This window comes from Cygnus atratus, chromosome 2 (genome assembly GCF_013377495.2).
Source record: "Cygnus atratus isolate AKBS03 ecotype Queensland, Australia chromosome 2, CAtr_DNAZoo_HiC_assembly, whole genome shotgun sequence".
Lineage (NCBI taxonomy): Eukaryota > Metazoa > Chordata > Aves > Anseriformes > Anatidae > Cygnus > Cygnus atratus.
This window is the reverse complement of record NC_066363.1, coordinates 54937877-54960225: the sequence shown is the minus strand read 5'-3', so window position 1 is coordinate 54960225 and position 22349 is coordinate 54937877. Positions and strand designations below refer to the sequence as shown.

General features: G+C 37.1%; 1 long non-coding RNA gene across 1 annotated transcript in view; it reads right to left on the bottom strand.

Moving 5' to 3' along the window:
- Window positions 1–4209: 4209 nt before the first annotated feature.
- LOC126913169 (uncharacterized) overlaps window positions 4210–22349 on the bottom strand; it is a 48257-nt gene continuing 30117 nt past the window's right edge. Inside the window, exons 4-5 of the long non-coding RNA XR_007707796.1 lie at window positions 16139–16300; window positions 4210–4847 (exon numbers count right to left, since the gene is read on the bottom strand). This is a non-coding gene — a long non-coding RNA (uncharacterized LOC126913169). The remainder of the gene's footprint in view (window positions 4848–16138; window positions 16301–22349) is intronic.

Genomic DNA, 22349 nt, shown 5'->3' with positions numbered 1-22349 from the left:
CAGGTTACAAATCTTTTAGAAATTATTTTGAAAGAGTGGATCTTTTCTTCTTTTTAACTTTGTAAATCAGATCAAATTCTTACATATTCTTTTGTTGCTCCAAACCAGCATTATCCTTAGGTAATGCTAGTTTACCTGTCCTTAGAAAAGTGTCTTCAGAATACGAGGTCATCCATAAATTATAGTACCATAATCAGATTACATATTTACATGTCATGTTAAACATCTTCTAAAGTACTGAATGCTTACCTTAGTTCATTCATTTCAAGGGGACTTGTTAAGTTACTTGGCAGTTTTGGAAATATGGTTGCTTATTTTACTGTCTACATGAGTAGAAGTTTCATATTGATTGTCGTGGGCTTGACTTTTTTTTTTTTAATAGATATATGAAGAATTTGACGAAAAATGGTGATAGAAGGTTATTTCCTTGGTATTTACCACATTCAGGATTGCAACTGCTAGTGAGGCCACCTTTATTAATTTGTGTCTTTATATGTATTTGTATCATTCCCTTACGTATGAAGTAAAACCTGACTTTATCATGTCAGTTTCACTGTCCTGAATTTGTCAAACAGTTTTACTGAGAACTGCATTTCAGCATACATAAGCTATTTTTCTCTTTCTCCCTCCATGCTGCTTTCTTTAATAATTCCTTCAATTACAAAGTATGTGCCTGGTTCTTACAGTAATGACTAGTCAGAGTAATGATTAGATAGATCACAATCTAACGGTGAAGTAATGAAATATTCTCATCAAACTGGGGATAACAGATACAACAAACCTTAAGAAATTTCATTATACCAGGGCAATATTCAAATTAATATTTCTGAAAGCTGACTTTTTTTTTTTTTCATTTATTTTACAGCTTAAAAGAAGTTTTGATTTCACATAGAACTTTTCCTTTTTCTATCTTCTGTCACTGGCTTTTGAGACCTATCTACAAGGTGTAATATGATTAACTCACAATTAAGCTGTTAAAGCTTTCTCACTTATTTTTAGCCTGGCTTATTGAAGTGTAGCTTATGTGATCAATTTGCTCTTCTGTATCAAATTCAGGCTTTTCTTAATATGTTGAAGAGCTATACCAAAATCAGACAGATTTAACTGAGGATATGGAAATCTCCAGGATACCATGTTCCTTCAGATTATGTGAAAACAGGTTTCTGTGTAAACATGTGTGACTCTCCCAGTTCCCACCCTGAGGGAACAGCAACACACATGAGCTCAAAATTTAATCTTAGGCATCAGAGACTTCAAACTGAAGCTCAACTTCCAGACATATACCTTATTTCAATTCTCTCAAAACTAGCAGTTACTGATTCTCTGAAACTTTTCCGTCTTCTTTCTACTTTGTTTTCTACCTCAGACTTTTCTGCATCACCTTATAAATGTGGTTTGTGTTTTCAGTCAGAATAATTTGGTCTTGTGAGCCTTTGTGATTGTCTTTTTATTCTTTTTCTCTGAAAAGAGATGTTTTTCTCTCAAAAACAACATTGCAATTTCAATTACCTCATGCTCAGTAAATGTTTCCTTCATCTGCTGCAATTACCCTATAGCAGGGTAACAAACCAGCTTTTAATATAAAAGTTACAATCCCATCATTAATTAGAACCAATTTCCCTGAGTACAGTTCTTGAAAAAAAAATCATAATCATATATTCTTTTTGTAGAATGTTCAAAAAGTTTCAGGAATCTTACCAAAACATTAAATATACAGCTAGAAAGTATGTCCTCTGTTAAAAATAAGACTGAATGGAGCAGCTGGGTGAATAAAATCAGAAGATTCTTTGAAGACCCTGAATACTCAAGAGTAGCTGTGAGTATTCTTTAGGAGAGGCAGCTCTAGAATCTTCTAGACCTCAAATAAAATCCCATTGCACTTAGGTTACCGAAAACAAATGACGGCAGAATAGACATGCTCAGGCTCCATAAAGGTGACCTCAACTCTCCCCAGAACCTTAGCTGAGGCCTGTTACTTGTTCCCAGGAAGGGAAAACCTACTTCTCCCCTAACTGAAAGGATGTTTCTGTAAGAAACACCAGTACAGCTATTCCTCCAGGAGTAGTGGGTTGGCCCAGGACTTTCTGAAAGGCCCATGGATAGGTCTGTAATAATTTCCAAACAGAAAGAGGTTTTAGCTGTCTGACATCACTCCCTTTTTAATCTGTATGCAATGTAACTGGGCTTTTTGCGTGAGATGCAAAACAACAGTTCTGCGACTAAAATGTTTTGATGAAGACATTGTTTTAAGAGATCATTCCCATTTAGGCCACAGAGGTACTTCTCTAGTGGTCATATTCAGATGACTCAGAGAGTGGGGGATAAGCCTAATTTAGAAATGAAGTTTCACAAACTACTATCAGGTATACCTAGAGGCTTTTAAGAACAGAGCATTTCACATATTTGCACAGTGTTTTGAAGTAACAAGTCCTTAGGAAAAAGTATCAACCATCTCTATAGAATAATTGCAGAGCATGGATTCAATATTATAAAAATTTACTGTCCACTTTTACTCACTGACTATTCCTCTTGGTTCTAAGATGTAGCAAGGGAAGAAGAACAGAAATATCTGAAAGACCAGAGGGTAAGATTTCAAGTGTTTTAATATCCTATTTTGAAAAGGAGGAAAATGTCAGATTGACTTTGAATTGAACAAGGATTGATCAAGAGACTTTCTTACTAAAATTTATATTTTGCTTCCTTTTTGTACCCGGAAGTCTGGCATTGAGTGATCCCTCCTCACTTCATTGACAGTTTCCATTTTTTACCTCATTTTGCAGTTCCTGGGTTTTTTGCATAAACCTTTGATTTTACTCAGTTTCTTGGCCAGTAATTATCATACCAATTTAGCTAGAAAATAGAGTGGAATTATCCCAGTGAATAATGTTAACTAATGGGAGAAATAGTTGCACAACAAACCTTGATTCTGCATTACTTTTTTGTAAGGTATTTGAAATATTCACCCCATGTGTGGTGTCTTTACTCATCGTTTACTTATTTGTTTCACATACAAATCATTTCAGCAAAATTAAAAATATATTATGGTACTACTCACTAAACCAATGGGTTCCTAATAATCAATAGTTACATAATTAATTATCATTTTAAATGGAAATCCTACTTTGTAGAAAATGCCAATATAATAGACAAGCAGTAGAATTTCAATTGTCTCTAAGTTACTGTCACATAATCCTTAGTTAATGATTAAAAGTATGATACTGAACAAGTTCTGCAGCTTTATCCTAATTAAAACCTGTATATTCTCCAATTAAAAACCAAATATAAATCAAATGATAGAATTATCCTCTTGTGTTTTTTTTGTTGTTGTTTTGTTTTGTTTTTCAACAGATTCTCAAATTCAGCATATCATGTGAAATATAACCATTTGAAAATAGAGCATAATTTGGCCCAAGTACCAAGAAACAAATAATATAAGATGCAGAATGATTCAGACTATTGATATGTAGGAAGTGACAAGAATTAAAAAAATAAATAAAATAATAAATAAATAAAATTTCACCCTGTGTCTGTATAGTTAAAGATCCAAAGAAAATAAATATAAAAGTGAATCCAAAGTGAATTTGGAAAATTCTCTTGAGTAGCTTCATGTGCCAGTACTTTTCCACGTAACAGCTACCTTGTCATTTTAAACTGCACGGAAACAAAACACTCCAATATCTGAAAATGATTACTGGTAGACCAGATCATTACAGATTACATCAGCACTATCAGAATATTTCACTGAGAAATAAAATTCTAATGTCCAGATTCATCTGAATCTTCAGTTGCAATAAAAAAATGTGATCTTTCTCAGTCTAAACTCCCACTGTTGGCAATAGGAGAAAAGAAATATGCACTTTTAGAGGAAGATTTGTTACTGAGTAAGAGTGAGGTGTCTTCGTTTCCATTGACTAGAGTAGTTTGAATTTAAGTTTTCTAGAGATGACTAGTGTCAGACAAATACAAGACTGGATAAGTTCAAAATCTTTTTCACTGAAACCTCTTACTTAACATATTCTCTCGACCAAGCCATGATACACGATGATTAATATCTGCAACATATAAGGCATTATGAACATTTTGTTTGGAATTAAAAAAAAAAAAAAGTTTAATAAAAATTTAGGAAATCTGCCTGTTTTGTATATTTATTTGATTGTTAAATTGAAACCATACAATATTTGAAGTGTTTCATGTCAATGTTCACATTGCAGTGATGTTATTTTTCACATTCATAGATTAACAGAGAAAAGAAATCTGGAAAGCCTTATAAGACTCACCAAAACAAACACACACACAAAAAAAGTTAAAATATGAAAAAATAATCATATCACAGTTTTTCAAATTCATCCACTTTCCCTGAAATTAATACTTACACAGAGAAACTCAAAAGGATTATTCCCAAATTCTAAGTAATCCACAAAAATAAACTAGAAATGGTGAAGTAATTTTTATTGACCTTCATATTACAAGTCTGCACTGAAATTTCCACTGAAATTAGTAGAATTCTTAAAGGTATAAAAATATCTTTCTGAAGCTCCTGAAGTTCAATAATCGACTTAACTGGAAGGTTGTGTGTACCTAGCCATTCTGGCTGTTGAATCCTAAATTCGGGAAGTCATTTTCTCTCTCAAATCAACCCCACCGCTCACTTGACTGCAACTTCACAATCACATAAACTTCTGACCTCTGCTTCAGTTTCAGACATAAATAATCACTTCTGCTCCAGTAGGAGCTGTAGTAGTTTTTCCCTTTGTTCCCTTCATCTTGGGAAAGGATGAGGTGAGTGCAGTTTTCTTCTGTTTAATTCCAGTGCTGGAGAGGAGGCGAAAGGACGGAAAATGACTGTCCTAGAATTTACATATAGGAAAAGAGAAGAGAGAACATCCTTTAAGAAGTTTTTGCAAGTTGCTGAAACAAAGGTAAAGAAGACCTAAATGCTTTTTTCATTGCAATCAAATCAAACTGACAGGTCTTCCCCAATAACTGATAAAGCACCACCAAGGCTGACATTTAGTAGAGTCTAAAATACCTCCAACTACTGGGAAAACATCACTAGCCAGGAAGCGCTCCAGGAATAGGTAATCCATATCACTAACTTAATTAAATTTAGCAGCATCTATTTCTTAAAGTCATGGAGAGTAAGTTTATCTATTTTCCTTTGTATTCCTTATCAAAATGTAAAATGGAGTTCTTTACAAATCTTTGTATCTCTCTTACATAATTTTCTTAATGTTGTTCTATTCCACAAGAGCTGTTTGTATCAGTGTTTGTAGATAATGAGATCTGCTCTACATAACAAGAAAATTATCAAGTGTAAAATATAAATATATACAAATTAAAAGAGTGAAGAAAAATTATCTGTTTGTGCAGAAATAATGTGATCTCAGTGGGAATCAAGCATCAAATTTTTGACAGTACATTTTTAAGAAAGATAGTGAAAGTCCAGAGGATAGCAGCAAAAATTGTTAAAGTTTTAGAAAACGAATTACAAGAAAAGATGTAAAACATTGTGGCTGGTTAATCTAAGGAAATGGAAAGTGACAGAGGAAGTACTAATATGCTGCTTCAAAGATGAAAGAAATAATCTCTTTTAGAGAGAGATTACATATACATATACATATACATATACATATACACATAGCTGGTGTATAAGCAAAGATAGAATGGCTTAATTTATGGCAAGGTAAATTAAGATGTTGTATGTATTGGACATACAACACAAGTAACAACAAAAAAGCTTTACTTATACCTGTGTAAACCAGAAGTAAATCTGGAATTTTGTGGAATTAGAGTGGTAATGTAGTCCAAGTCAGACGAAAATCAGGGCTAGTACTATTTCTTCAGTAGGAATGGGAGTAACATCTTCAAGCTCAGTAACATTATCACAAATCCAACATGAGAAGTCATCAACTTCCAGATAGCACAGTCATAATTTTCTCCTCAAGTCTTTTGTGTAACTCCAAAAAGTCTTTAAGTACAGTACTTTACTCCTGCTTTCTATTGGTATTTTTTTTAATCATTTTTCTCCTTACCATTAATTTGATAACTATGAAGAAGATATTTGACTTAAACATAATCTCATAGATTATTTGATATTTTATTTTGATAGTGAGAAGAATTAATTTTATATACATTTAAGGCTAAATAGATTAATGCAAGCATGTATTTACTCATACTAAATTTTTGAAAGTTATGACTAAGTGATACATCCTATTTATTAGATAAATATTTTTATATACTTGTGCCAGGATATATTTGTAAAAAGTATCATTAAAATTAGTGTAGGCTTTTGCCTAGAATCTGAAACAGCATTTTAGAATACATATATTGAACCAAAATTATACCAAATATGCTGGTCATATCAAACACTTTAATCAAAACACAGTTTGCAATTAAGACAATATATTACACAGGACAACTCTACCTGTGGGATTCTGGGCATCACATTTGTCATTATTTTTGATGTAGTGGATCTCAGCCTTTCAAACCTATCTGTTATTCAAAGACTGAATGGGGAAAACTAGATGTTCTACTTTTTTAGCCTGTAGTAAGTTTCTCATCTTTGAACTAACTGATCATTGGAACTGAATGAGCTGTCCATGAGCACTGTAAAATTCTCAGACTATAGAGCGTTGTGTTTGTGATTTCCAATTCAGTAATTATTTTTTCTTTTAAAAAATAGTAATGAATTCTATTGCTTGATTTCTTTTTATTTAAAATTATTAAATACATTATGATAAACTTCAGCCCTAGGTTAAGTTATGTAATTTAAAGTTTCATATTAACTATGTTTATTTAAAACAAACAAACAAAAACCAACAACGTAAAAGAGTATCTTATAGAATGCAGGATTCTGGATTTATATACACATACCTCCACTTAGTTAGAATTTTTAAATTAGCAGCCCTATTTTAGTTTAAGCAAAAAATATATAAAAAAATAAACAAGCAAAATATATAAGGTTAACAAATGGCTGCCTTTTTTCTCTAAGTTCATAACTGATTGGGGCTAAAGGTCTGCTAGATGGGATGTACTCTGATGGCAGAGTTTTAAAGTTCTGGTTCCCCAGGCTTCCGTTCTGAACCTCTGCTGTAGGTCATATCCAAGGTGAAAGAGCAAAAGAGGAGAATCTCCAACACACATGAGCTGCACCCTTTCATATTCTACTGCACTCACACAAACTGCCAGGGAAATTGTGTGCTAAAGAGTAGTGTCTGACCTGGGGAAGAGTGAGCGGGAAGTGTACATCAGCTGCTGCCTGCTCTGCAATGACTGCAGCAGAGTTTGGCAGTAGGGCCAGACAGCTGAGGTCATTAACATCTTCAACAAGCAGCTGTTTTCTTCAGTGCACAGCAGTCACAATCCTCAGATCCTACAGACATTCTGCTGGCAAGCAGCACCCTATCAAGCTGCTGTTAACAATTGCCTTCTGTCATGAGTCTGTATGTTAAGCATGGTTTAGAGGGAAATTATCTACACTGATGCCAACTAAACTGTAGGCAAACTTTAAACACAGTTAAGTCCTTAAACAATCTGCCTTAAAATATTCAGTTTAATATACTTAAAGCAGGCTACATGGGGCTTATAAACCTTTTTGATGGCAGAGAAGCACTGACCACAAGCAGAAAAGCTGAAAGAAATAAAAACATCTATATATAGAAGTTGCCAACAAATTCTTTTTTTTCCTTGAAGTCACTTTCCTGGAATTTTTTGTATAGTAACTTCATTTTACTGATGAGTGGAAGTAATCAGAACAAAGCAAGAAAAACAGGCTGCCTGGTTTCCTTTTTGTTGTTGTTTTCTTTTTCTTTCTTTCTTTCTTTTTCTTTCTTTCTTTCTTTCTTTCTTTTCTTTTCTTTTCTTTTCTTTTCTTTTCTTTTCTTTTCTTTCTTTTTTTAATGACTTTATTTTTTCTTCTCGGACTCCTTTCCCAAAATACACCACAAAGAACATTCCTTTTCTTCTCCCCAGTCATGTCTCTTTCTTTCAGTTTTTCTAGTGCCTTCCATAAGGTTGGGATTGTATTTTATGTAGGTAGGAATCACAAAGAGGAAGAAGGAACTTACTAGCCTATAGTTAGACAACAGAAAACAAATCTGGCTTTGATTTCTACTTTTGCTAGAGACTTTCTCTGGCACTTTTGGTGAGATCTTTGTTGTCTCTTCTATGGCTTCCCATCTGTGAAATGTTGTATAGTCACTGTCTTTCACAGAAGAGTCTGCTCAGTAAGGCTGCTTTCTGCTATGCAAGGCTAATGCCAGTCATAATAAGATAGAATCTAAAAGAAATTTTGCTTTTGAAAACAATCATCACTGCTTATCACCACTTGGAACCACACTGGGTGATGACTGCTTCATATGGGAACTACTGTATTTACAGATATCCTAGGCCAAAGTTTTATCAATAAATGGATGCACCAAACCTGTTTGTCAAGACAGAATGGTGGGCACTGTTCTCCAGATTCCTGGAGTGCATTGAGGATAACTTCCTGGTCCAGATAGTAGACAAACCAACCAGAGGAGAAACATTACTGGACCTGGTACTCACCAGTGTGGATGAACTCATTAAAAGCATTAAGATTGGAGGTAGTCTGGGCTGCAGTGACCACACCCTGACTAAGATTCTGATCTCACAGAACATGGGCTTGGCAAAGAGGAAAGTCAGCACCCTGAACTTTAGAAGAACAAGTAAGAAATCAAGCAGGGAAGGCAGGAAACCAATCTGAGCAAGGATCTTCTGGTCAAACTGATGTGTAAGAAGGAAATACACAGGCGGTGGAAGCAGGGACATGTGGCCTGGGAAGAGTACAGGGGTGCCATCTGGGTGGATAGAGATGGGATCAGAAAAGCCAAGGCACAGATAGAACTGAACTTGGCAAGGGATGCGAAGAAAAACAAGAAGGGGTTCTACAGGTACATTAGCCAGAAAAGAAAATGAAGGAGAGTGTACCCCCTCTGGTAAATGGGAAGGTAACAATAGACATGGAGAAAGCAAAACAAGTTCTTTGCCTCGGTCTTCACTGCCAGTCAGGCTTCCTTTGTCTCTCAAGTCCATGAACCTGTAGATGAGGGCTGGGGGAGCAAAGTCCCTCCCACTGTAAGCAAAGAATAGGCTTGAGACCACCTGATGAAACTGAACCAGTATGACATGCGTACCAGGGCCCTGAGGGAACTGGCTGATGTCGTTGCCAAGACACTCTCCATCGTATTTGAAAAGTCATGGCAGTCAGGCAAAGTCCCCCATGACTGGAGAAAGAGAAACATCACTGCCATTTTTAAAAGGGGTCAAATGGAGGACCCGGGGAAATATAGGCCAGTGAGCCTTACCTCTGTGCCCAGTAAGAACATGGAACAAATCCTCCTGCAACCAGTGTTAAAGCACATGCAAGACAAGGAGCTCCTCTCAGCACCCTGACTGCCAGTGCTGGGCTGATGTCAGCTGTCCTCGTTCTGTCCCCTCCCAGCTTCTTTGCACCCCCAGCCTCTTTGCTGGCAGGGCAGCATGAGAAACTGAAAAGTCCTTGACTTAGTGTAAACACTTCTCAGCAACTAAAACATTGGCGTTATCAGCATTATTCTCATCCTAAATACAAAATACAGCACCATATCAGCTACTAGAAGGAAAAGTAACTCTATCCCAGCTGAAACCAGGATAATATCCACCCCTTATTCCATACCATCTGTGTCATACTCAGGTCCCATATTTTCCAATACATTCCCACAAATAACCACTTTTCCTGTCCATATATATATATATATATATATACAGATATAATTTTCTTAGTTTATGGGCCATCCCTCTAAATTGTGCATTGAGTTGGTTTATTATTTGACTTTGGTCTCCATCTGTCATAACAGTCTTTTAGGGCAGAAGAGATGGTGTGTGATGTTGGATTGTTGCATGCTGAAGCCAATTCTTCTTCCACCACCCCTCTGCTTGTCCAGTTCTATCAAAGATTATTTGTCATTATATTGGTGACTGTTACTGTAATACCATTAATATGACATATAGCAACCACAGTATTGATGACATACAGTATTATATAGTAGTTAACATCATACAACCCAAATCAAGAGCTATTCTCACCCAACATTAAATCCCCCTGAGGTACACACTGGACTTCCCCATCCTTCTGCATTATCCAAGTGCACCTAGGTCCTTGAGCAAAAGCAATCCCAGGGATGGATTTGCCTTTGCCTGAGGCAGGAATAGGCCAGACTGTCCTCACCAGCATGTTTTTTATGTGCACTATAGGGAATTCATCCCCTTCTACAGTACATAACAGTTTTGATTGGGCATGTCTGGCTCAGTTGGCAGATCCCCTGGTGTTGACTAACCGGATGGCCTTTGCTAAATGTGTATCACAATGTTTGAATGTCCCAGCACCCATTGCCTCCAGTGTAGTCTTTAACAGTCGATGATTTTTTCCAAGATTCCTGGGCATCTGGGGTTTCTTACTCAAGCCTGTTGTGTAATCAGTGCAACACACTTACTCCACATAGCATCAGTTGCATGATGTGTAGCGGGGACTCTTCCTTTCAATATCCTGCCCAGCATCAGCAGTCCGGTTGCCAAGAGGAGCTGTGCTTCAGTACCAATTACTTCCAAAGAAGACTGAACCCCTTCATACATTTCCAATATTTCTTTTTTTGTTGTTGTTGGAGTATAGCAGGCCTTGGATCATCTGTATCCCAGACTCCAAAAACCTAGGGGTCAACCTCTAGTCTCCCTTGGTTCTTTCTGCCAGAGGCTCCAGGTAGGGTCATACTCCCCAGCTGCAGTGTAGTGCACATTTTTTATACCTTGTCCTGTTTGAACTGGCCCATGGGCTACTGCATGAACTATCTCCTGTTTAATTTGTTCAAAGGCTTGTCATTGTTCAGGGCCCCATTTGAAATCATTCTTCTTCTGGGTCGCTTGCTAGAGTGCACCCACAAGCAGACTGTGATTTGGAATGTTCATTCTCCAGAAATCCACAACACCTAAGAAAGCATGTGTTTCTTTTTTGCTAGTTGGTAGAGACATAACTGTTACTTTGTTGATGACACCCATTGGAATCTGACAACATCAATCTTGGCATTTTATTACTAAAAACTGGATCTTCTGTGCAAGTTCTTTGGCCTTGTTTTGTTTTATGGCAAAACCAGCTTTCAGAAGTATTTGGACTATTTTCTTCCATTTCTGTGCTGCGTCTGGCTAGGATGGAGTTAACTTTCCCTGCAGCAGCCCATACAGTGCTGTGTTCTGCACTTGTAGCTAGAACAACATTGGTATCACACAAATGTTTTGTCTATTGCTGAACAATACTGGCACCGCATCAGGACTCCTTCCAATTTCCCTACACCCCAACAAAAGCTAGCAGGCAGGGAGTGGGCAAGAGGTGTAGAAGGGACATCACTAGGGCAGCTGACCTAAACCACCAAAGGGATATTCCATACCATATGATGTCACACTCAGCAATAAAAGGTGGGAAAAAGGAAGGAGAGGGGGAGCTCTCATTATGAAAACATCCATCCTCCAAACAACCACTACATGTATTGAGGTCCTGCTTCCTGGGATGTGGCCGAACATTGCTCATTGATGTGTTGATGGGAACTTCTTTCTCTCTGTGCTTCTGCACGGCCTTTGCTTTTTGTTTATTTATTTATTTATTTATTTATTTATGGTTCCCCTTCCTTCTTTTTTTTAGCAACTGTACCACTCAGCTTGGTGTTGTCTGCAAACTTGCTGAGGGTGCACTCAACCCCGCTGTCTATATCATTGATAGAATTATTAAATAGAACCAGTCCCCAAATAGACACCCTGAGGGACACCACTCATCACCGGCCTCCATCTCGACATAGAGCCATTGACCACCACTCTCTGGGTGCAGCCAATTCCTTAACCACTCAATGGTCCACCCTTCAAATCTGTATCTCTCCAATCTGGAGATCAGGATGGCATGTGGGACAGGGTCAAAGGACTTACAAAATTCCAGGTAGATGATATTGGTCAGTCTTCCCTTGTTGACTGATGCAGTCACTCCATCACAGAAGGACACCAGATTGGTCAGGAATGATCTGTCATTGGTGAAGCCATGTGGGCTGTCTCAGATCACCTCCTTGTCTTGCATGTGACTTAATACTGTTTGCCAGAGGATCTGTTCTGTGATCTTACTGAGCACAGAGGCTTACCAGTCTGTCGTGCCCTGGGTTTTCCTTTCAACCCCTTTTTAAAATGGCAGTTATATTTCCCTTTTTCCAGTCACAGGGACTTCACCTGACTGCCAGGACTTTTCAAATATGATGGGGAGTGTCTTGGCAACTCCAGTAGCCAGGTCCCCATGGACCCTGGGATGCATATCATCAGGTCCCATAGACTTGTACTTGTTCACTTTCATCAGGTGGTCTTGAACCTACTCTTGACTTACAGCGCTTACATACCTGTTGCGCAGGGGCACTGTAGGGGCAAGCGGTAAACTCTTCCTTCTTCTCTGAGCAGAGACAAGGGTCCAGACTCCCTTGTCTTACGAGTCAGTCAAGTCTATTTGCTTTCTCATGTTGTTAACTTGTAATTAACAATTTAAGCACAAATAGCCTTCTGCCTAGCTACTCTTTCCTCGTGTCTTTGTGTGTTTGAATTCTCCTAGCTATATATATCATTTTTAAAGGTTTCTTTACTTTTACTTATATAATTTCAAACATATTTTCCACTAGTTAGCAATGCATTTCATATCTGCCATGCCTTGGAATCTATCCTGGTGTAACAATATTGAAATATTCTGAAATACAGCCTTTAGTACACCATTCAAGCTTTTATCAAAAATATTGAGCAGAGTTAGGTTCTAGAGAGAACCTTGCCCATTAAAATGACTTCTCCAATTGATAAAAAAGCATTGACAACTACTCTTTCAGAAAAGGAAAAAGTTAGAAAGAGAGAGTTGCATGCACTTATTTTGCTGAAATTACACATAGATTATATTTCATTACTTTGTTTACGGCATGTGTGTTCAAACCTAATGAGTGAGTAGGTCACTGAAAATCTAGTTTTCAGTACTGAACCACTATTCCAACTTGATACTGCAGTTAGCCACCGTATAACCTGGCATTGCTTTCTCCACACACCATCACACCTTTACAGCCTCTCTCATGTTCTCATACTTCCCTACTCTGTATTATTATCTGCCTCCCAGATCCCTACTGTAACATCTAGATCACTATCCTTATCAATACGGTAGGTATCTTCTGCGTAGCTGCTGGCTGTCATAAAAAATTTCATCAAAGAAATATGTACTGTCACTGGGCAGCACGTGTCCCAGATGCAGATGACTGCTTTACACATACTTCTGGACAAGTAATCTGGGCTTCAAGATTAGCTCATTATATGTCCCTATTACTAATTTACTAAGTTGGACACATCCGCGTTTCAGCAGCTGTTGAGATCACATGGCATATGCTATCCCTTAGCCACTGCTGAACAGAAGAAATGCAGTCTTTGTCCCTGTTTTGAGCAGTCCTGATGTACTAGGAGAGGGAGTAAAAGGCCATTGTCTTAATAAAGTTGCAGTATGCCACATCTATATATATTTTCACTTACAAATACAGTTTCTGAAATAAAATATATATATAGACAGATTTGACCTTATTCGATCTTTACTATCTTAGTTGTGTTTTATCATCTCCTTTGCATCATTTTAAGTTGCTTAAGTCATCTGTGTTTTCATTATTTTGATAATTCCTAAGCAAATTACTTTCTATAATAAAGTAATCTATCTATATCATACTTTTTTTTTTCCTGATTTTTCATTGTTACAAATAACTGGGGGAAAAAAAAAACGACTGCCAAAATTCAGAAATGTGATTTCCTGCATAAGTATACCTGCTGACCATTAGATGACTTTACCTACCCAGAAGACCATCACTTACCACCTAGTCAGTGACTGCAAAATACTGTGCATAGATCTGCAGCTGTTTGCACTTGGAGATTTTGCAAATATGCATTACAATGGATCCTGTGCACCTGTGCATATTAAGACTATTACATGTTAAGGGACATGTTAGTGCCTCCTGTCCCCAGCATCTTGGGAGTCTGTACATATCTCTTCCCATGCCTCTGGAGCCCAGCATGGAGATATGGTGCTTTCTGCCCCAAGCTGATGGATATGCCTGTTGCTTTCCAGCTTGCAGGTTCAAACGTATTGCAGAGACATGGACATGCACAGTACACTGACACAGCAAGTCACATTGACTGCCCCAGAAGAGGGCTGCCTTCAACAGAACCTACACATAGGACTCATATAAAAACATAACTATAGACAGCCAAGTCCCCTTCCTCCTCTTCAGCTGGTAAAGACAGCAGGTCACTAGTGCAGACACATACACACTCTCTAGATTCACAAGCACATCCACATTTGCAGATCACCAGAGTATCAGAATGGCTGCTCTGTTCATCCAGTATGCCTACCCTGAACTTGGAGCCTCTTATCCTCCCCATGGGTCCCCTGCTCACTGGTTAATCCAGCTCGGTGCCTGCTGCAAAAATATAGCCTTCACACACTCGTCCCACTTAAACCTCACATCCACTGGTCACCCCAGAAACGAGCATGTACCCTCCACCCCCCTATAAATCTGTCCATACCCAGGGCCTCATACTCATTTGCTGGCCTAGCTTGAAGTTTGCTGACAAATATATGAGCCTATCCCATGTACACCTGGTTTGGTAAAGACAGGTACTTGCTGCCCACCAAGACCATGGAGTGCGACCCATGGTCCTGCATCAGCCACTGTTGCCTGCATCAGCCACTGTTGCTGAGTCTCTCACTTGTCTCACTCACCCCATTTCCCACAATAACTGTTTTTCCTGTTCCAGCAGAAGGAGATGAGGACCCCACCTGCTCCAGTAGCTGGCACTGAGACACCTGCACTCCCTCCTGTAGCTGACACCACAGCCCAAAGGTGCCCACAATCCCGGTCTGATTCCAGTAGCTGACATCAAGTCCACTCACACCTGTCCACCCAGTAGCTGGCACTAAGGGCAAAAAGTTTATAGGACCCACAAGGACAATAATAAGATAGGATAGACCACAGTGATCAAATCCAGAACTTGGTCATATGAGATATAGTGACAGTCCACTTTTTACATGCAAGGAGCCCATTTTATACAGAATCACATAGAGTCACAGAAAGGTTGAGGTTGGAAGGGACCTCTGGAGATCAGCCAGTCCAACACCCATGCTCAAGCAGGGCCACCTAGAGACACTTGCCCAGGACCATGTTCAGATGACTTTTGAATGTCTTCAAAGAGGGAGACACCACAATCTCTCTGGGCAACCTGTGCCAGTGCTTGGTCACCTTCACAGTGAAAAAGTGTTACCTTATTGCACCTTTTGTTCCCTCTTGAACACCTTAAACATTGCTTCGTAAGTTTTACGTAGTCCCACAGATTCCCCGTCTAAGGTCTCATATCCTTATATTCCTCTTTTTTCCCATTTTATCAGTTAAAAGTCTAGGTGGCCCTCTCTAAAGCTGCAGGTTGAGTATCTTAATGGCCCACCTGTTAGTGAGTGGAGACTTCTGGTCTTTGGTATTGTCTCCATTATCTCCTCTGTGCCAGAGTTGTGTCTCTGTGCATTCTTATTTAACACTCCCTTTTTTACTTATTATCCCCCCTGCATTGAAATGGTCATTGACTGGATAACCTTAATAAAGCAGATTTTCTTCCACATACCCTTACATTACTAACCACTACAATCCTTACTGGTGGGAGGCACATTGCATCACTTGCAGTTCTTTGCAGGGACACAACTCTGAAATAATTTCAATTTTCAGATCTGTGTTAAGTCTGATATGTCCTTGCCTGTGTCAATGTGCAACCAGCAACCGACCACAAGCTGTGTGGACAAGTTAAACTGATGATGATTGTCATGACACACATCACTGAATAATATGCTCTATCTTGACGGAAGGGTGAAGTAAGCATTATTTGAATTCAGTAATATCTTTTTTTTTTTTTTTCAGTATTGTCCAAATGCCAGTCCTTTCCTGAAGTTATTAGAGACATTTGTGATAGATATAAATACAACCTTTCTGTTATGTTTTGAATATCAGCTCAAGGAAGGCATTTGCCAAGACAGCTCTCCCAAGAGAACAGTTTTACTTACTTCCTTATCTAGGGAAGGATTCTCTGACCAGCACCATCCTTTACTTTTTCCTAGAGTGATCCAGTCTACCTTTCCTGGTTAATGAAGGCTGTACCTTATGCAAGTAATGGAGAGTGTTGTATTCAGGCTTCTAGGGTCAAATCAGTTTGGAGAGAGGTCAGGCTTTCAAACGTATTAAAAAAAAAAAAAAAGAAAAGAAAAAAAAAAAAAAAGAAAAGAAAAAAAAAAGAGCTAAGAGACATTTTCCACATAAAATAAGTTCTTCCACTCATCTTCCTCTAAAAACAACAACAACAACAACAACAACAACAAAAACAGAAATCATGTTGTTACTCACCTTCTTAACTATCTTTCTCCAGCTGTGTGTTATAGGGTATGATAGACAATTCAAAATGTCTGTATATCTCAGATTACTTTTTTTTTCCTAAGGTATTGATCCTGCAGTCACAGAAAGACAAAACGCAGAAGGGAGGATCCACAGGATGCATCCCTTAACTGTTGTATTGCAGTAAACTTGTATAAGCATTAACAAGACAAAATTTCTGCATGCATATTTATCACATACAGTACTATAAGTATTTTATGAGTCTATTCCTCCATTTACAACTTTTTGTTTACATATTACTATCACAGATACTTTTTAAAGTTTCTTATATGTGTGAAATAATTTGAGTTCTTTCATGATAAAAGGCACATTTTAAATTGCTTTCATTAATTATTATGTTGTACAGAAGTAGCAACAACAGTACTTATAGCTATACAGATATTAGCTGGTGAGGGGTCTGGAGAACAAGTCTTATGAGGAGTCACTGAGGGAGCTGGGGTTGTTTAGCCTGGAAAAGAGGAGGTGCAGGGGCGACCTTATTGCACTCTACAGGTACCTTAAAGGAGGCTGTAGCAGGGTGGGGATTGGTCTATTCTCCCACGTGTCCAGTGACAGGACAAGGGGGAATGGGCTAAAGTTGCACCAGGGGAGGTTTAGGTTGGTTATTAGGAAAAACTTCTTTACCGGAAGGGTTGTTAGGCATTGGAATGGGCTGCCCAGGGAAGCGGTTGAGTACTTTTAAAATACCTCCCTGGAGGTATTTAAAAGATGTTTAGATGTAGAGCTTAGTGATATGGTTTAGTGGAGGACTTGTTAGTGTTAGGTCAGAGGTTGGACTCGGTGATCTTAGAGGTCTCTTCGAACCAAGATGATTCCGTGATTCTGTGATTCTGTTATTACAGATTAGTCAATCACACAGTAAAAAGCTTGTCTGAAGTGGGATAAAGCATGGGAAGTTGTTTTGTTGTTACTGCTGCTCACCAGAGTCTTAACTTTATTCTTCTAGGTCAAGGAAAGTGGATGTCAGCTGAATGCTTCAAGCTGGAATATTTAACCAAAAGTGACTGTACAACTGTCCGACTCATTACATAACAAAAGTTGCTGTCATCACTGTACATTGCCCTCCAAAGGACTTTTTATTCTGATCTATACACATATGTCTGTATATTCGTAACTGATCATAACATGAGATTTATCTTTCTCGACCTGTAAATTTACTGAAGCCACAATGTAGAAAGCAGTGCAGAAAAAAACACAAGTAAGGAAAATGTCATTTATTCAAGAGCCTTCAAATGTTGTGCTTTTCTTTTGCATAAGTCCTCCTGAAATCTCTCTCTTTTTTCTTTTTTTTTTTTCCTACTGCTTGTGTCATAATTTTCAGCAATAAAAGTTGGAACACTGAACTTGTATGTAATTACAAGAGACTTTGAAACTAAATGGACAATATCTATCCAAGCATGATATATTGGAAAACTCCTATTTTATTTATTTATTTTTTTTTATGCAAAAGGAGTTTGTGAAAGACATTCACCAGTGAGAATTAAGAAAAAAAATCCAACTTTAATAATTTATTTTTAGCAAAATGATAAGTTGCTACATCTTTCTTGAACTATGTGCAACCTAATGAGTATGACTAGGTACATCATGCAACTGTACATAATTTGGTAGTTTCAGCCTTTCACACATGCAAACAAAACATTGAACCATGATATATGTATAACTCAACAAGCAACACTTTCATTTGTCACAGCTCTGGAACTAGTTGCAGGCCACCAATGCAGAACACCAGTCAGCAATGTGACAGATTGTACTTGCATAGGACAGTCAGAAAACTCCACCATGTCCTTCCAAAAGCTGATTAAGGAAATTAGAGGGAAGAAACTGTGATTACATGACTCCGTGCTGTAGTTCCTCCCACTAAAGTGCTGTTTATATAACTTCTATTATATCAAGTGACCCAGATACACATTATTCAGGCCTATATCAGGACTGCAGGAAAGCTTTTCTTACCTATTGAAATTAAGAAAATCAAGTTATCATTGATTTTCATGTGATCAAGATTTCATTCCAGAAATTTTAAAATTACATTTAGACTGAGGAATAAGTCTTGGATAACATCTGAAGAAAAATAATCCCTTGGAAAATAATTTCTTAATTTAACAAAGTTTATATCAGTCCTAAATGATTTCTAATCTGCATTCATAGCATTATGCAGCCAGTTAAGGTTGCTGACTGTTGGGGCAACATGAATAATTTATGTTTCTTGCATTTTAATCTTCTGTCCCTTTCCCAAAATTGAAAAGCAAACATTAGCTTAAGGCAAAAAACATGTATTGAAAGAAGATGTTAATAGAAAACATGGTAAGTATAGGTCCCACAATTCCTGAAGCTATATCACTTTCAAGCTTCATGCAGCCCTAAATGACCAGCAAATAGCAAAGCAGAAATCCTACTTGCCTCCAGCTAATAGGGATTTAAAATAGGTTCAGAATAGGAACTGGAAAGCCCTGTCTTAGACTTTTCACGTCTAAATGAAATTGTCCATAACACTAGCTAGTCTCAATTCCCTGGCTTAATCCATTTCTGGGTGGAGTTAAGTTTATGGCTATGATAGATTTGTCAAGCTTTCAACACTCAAAGTCTGTTAACTCACAGATGCAATAGCCTGAAGTCATGTATGGAGAGAAGATTTAATCTTTTGATTTAATGTAATATCAAGTAACGAGGAGTCAGCAGTCTTCCCATCACATTTTTTTTTTTTGCAAGTTTATATATGTAACCTGTACAAATATGCACATTTCACTGAGTGAATTCCTTTGTATTTTTGGGTATTCCCTACATAAGATAATTTTAAATAAGACAGCAAGTATGTAGGTGACTCCCATTATTCTAAAGGTGAAGAAAGCTGGAAAGAAAATGCAATAACATCAAGTTTATACCACATTATTTAGTTGTTTTTTCCTTGCTCACTACACAATCACCTTAACAATCTCTTAAAAGATCTGTCTACTGAAGTTCATTTTTTCTAGAACTCTAGATCCAATGATCCAAATTCAGTTAGATCAATGTATAACATTACTTATTGGTTTGTGGGGGAAATTTTTTTATTTTACTCTTTTGTCAAGGAATTAACTTGGAAATAGACGCATTGTAATAAATCACAGCTATTTTTAACCTTCTGAATAATATATTTTTTTAAAAAGCATAATTTGAGAAATTATTCTTACTAATTTTCTAAATATTAACTAAATATTGCTCTTTAGTTTTCCTCTGCTTGAAAGCACAAACATACAAGCACATTCACCTTCAAAAATACCAACATAATCTATAAATGACCATTTTAAGTCCACATGATATTATGAGTATAGAAAGCATTAAATTGTTCCACCCTCAGTCCCCTTCATAATCCCTTAGTCCCTTTCCTTCCTGCCCAAAGAATTTATACATTTCTGTGGCTTTAGCCTCAGTCAAATTGCAAGTTTGATTTTAAATACAACTTTTTATCCATAACCTCAAATAAAAAGTCTATTATTCCTGTCTCTTTGCAAAAAGAACATGGTGAATAATGGGTGATTCTTGCCTTCTGATTAACTACTTTGAAGTAGCTGTTTCTTGCTTTAAAGCAAGAGCTTCTAATCAAAAGCTTCTGGAAGCTGGAAAGTGTGAAGGTGGGGCACTGAGATCACTTTCTGAAGAAAATTAGAACACCTCCAAAAAAGATTCAAATTTAGCTCTCAGAATGATTTTAAACATCCAGAACATAATGAATCACATAATAGGCTGGATTATCATCTCCTGTAAGATGGCAAAGCCTTGTTGGAGACAATGCTTTTTAGGATAACACATTGCAAACACAATAAGAATCACAGCTAATAGTTCTGGAAGGGGGAAAAAAAAACACGTGTAAATGTGCACATGAAATTTTATATGATTTAATCTTCCAAAGACTGTTTAGATATCTCCTTATCAAGTTTCCTGTATGGCATTTCAATTGATAATTGAAATGCTAGTAGTGGAAGGTTTTGCAAAATTTTCACTTTAAGTATAAAAAGAACCAATGCTTAAAATGCTCTGAATATGCATTTGAAATCAATATGTTGATTTATCATACTACTAACAGCAAACTTTTCTGTGAAGTACCGGTTGATTTATAAATAGAGTGATCTCTAGTTTGATGAAAAAAAATAAAAAAGTCAAACAGTGATATTTGATTTGCACCACAGTCAAAAAATAGTTGTTAGGTGTGTCTAAAAAATATTTATCTGTTACAGGAGATATGGGGAGTATGAGTAAATGTTGCCTAGTAGCCAAAATTTCTATTATGCTGGGACACTGATTCAGCACTCAACGAAATCCAGATAGCTTTCAACAAGTCTGTACAAGATTAATAAATTAGCCTGTGTCTACACTGGAAGATGAAAGTGTGTAGGCTATATGAATAATACTATAGAAATAATCTCTCTTGTCAAATCAGCTCTTAAGAATAAATCCCACAGAGCATAATACCTACAGGCTCTCAATGTGTTATCAGAGCATGTTTTTATGTGATTTTATCAGCATTTTGTGGTGCTGACCCTTTCTCCTACATGTCCTGTAGCAACTGTAGTATTAGTTTTCATCCTACCCTTTGTTATCTATACAATTCCTTACTGTCAATATTAATTCCAGCTCCTAATGATTGGTTTTCAAATGTGCTGAGGGTCTCTCCACAATTGATCCTTGTTGACTGTAGTTAAACTTAGAGAAAGTAGTTGGATTAACCATGCTGATAAATTAGCAACTACCCAACAAGACATAGATGTCATATAGAAACACGTTTGAAGAAATATGAGATAGTGACACACTTAGTTTACCCTTCAGAACAACTTAATTTTTCTTTCAATTTATATCTGCTTTTAATTAAAATATAAAAGAAGATCTGATGACATTGCACAGCAGTTGCCTACAACATTAGGACTACATCTGGTTATTCATGCACACTGCAAACAAAAACTTCATCTCAATAAATGAACCCTCTGAAGTTGATGAGACCATACAATGCATAAATAATCATGAGCAAGGGCATTTGTCTAGCCCTAGCAAAACAAAAAAAAAGACAATTATTTAATTTCAATAAGACAAGTCTAGTTGCACCCAGAAATCAAAATTTCTGCTGACACAAATGGAATTTCCTTGAGTAAGGAGACAAGATCTGGATAGACCAAAAATCAGCTTAGACCCCAGAAGAAACAAACTGGAACCCTTCATGTCAATGACAGAGATTGTTCATCCTAAATATTTAGGAATTTTCCATGATTTGCAGATGCTTCATGTATAATGTGGGCCATCCAAATGCTTATGAACAATGAATATCAAGAGTAACTTGCAAAAAATATTCACACTTGAATACAAATTGGGAAATATATCTGTTACTCATTTTGTAATTTAATTCACCATCTCCACTGGAAAAGCCAAGAGATGCCTTTAATGAAGTTGTCAACCCAACAAAGACTTAGCATACTCAGTTTTGCATGTGCACTTTATTATCTATGCTCAAGTCCGTAAGCTAGATCCTAGTGCCAATATTCAACTATCATTGATTGGAGGCATAATTTTAGAAGAAGTAATTTTATGAAATTAGTCTTATTCTTTTTCCTTTTCATTTACTTTCAGTACTGACCTCATATTGAACAGAAACAAAAGTATTTATACTTATAAATCAGACTACAAAGACCTTAATTTTGCATAAAACCATGGGAGGCTTTTCTCATCCTTAGCTTTAAAGGTTTCATTTGAAAGTTAAAGACTGAGCTAGAGCGTAAGGGATTTAAATATGTAGTTCTGTAAAGACTGTGTTTTGAAAAACTGGTGTTTAAACTATGCACAAAACTAGACCACCATGTAGGA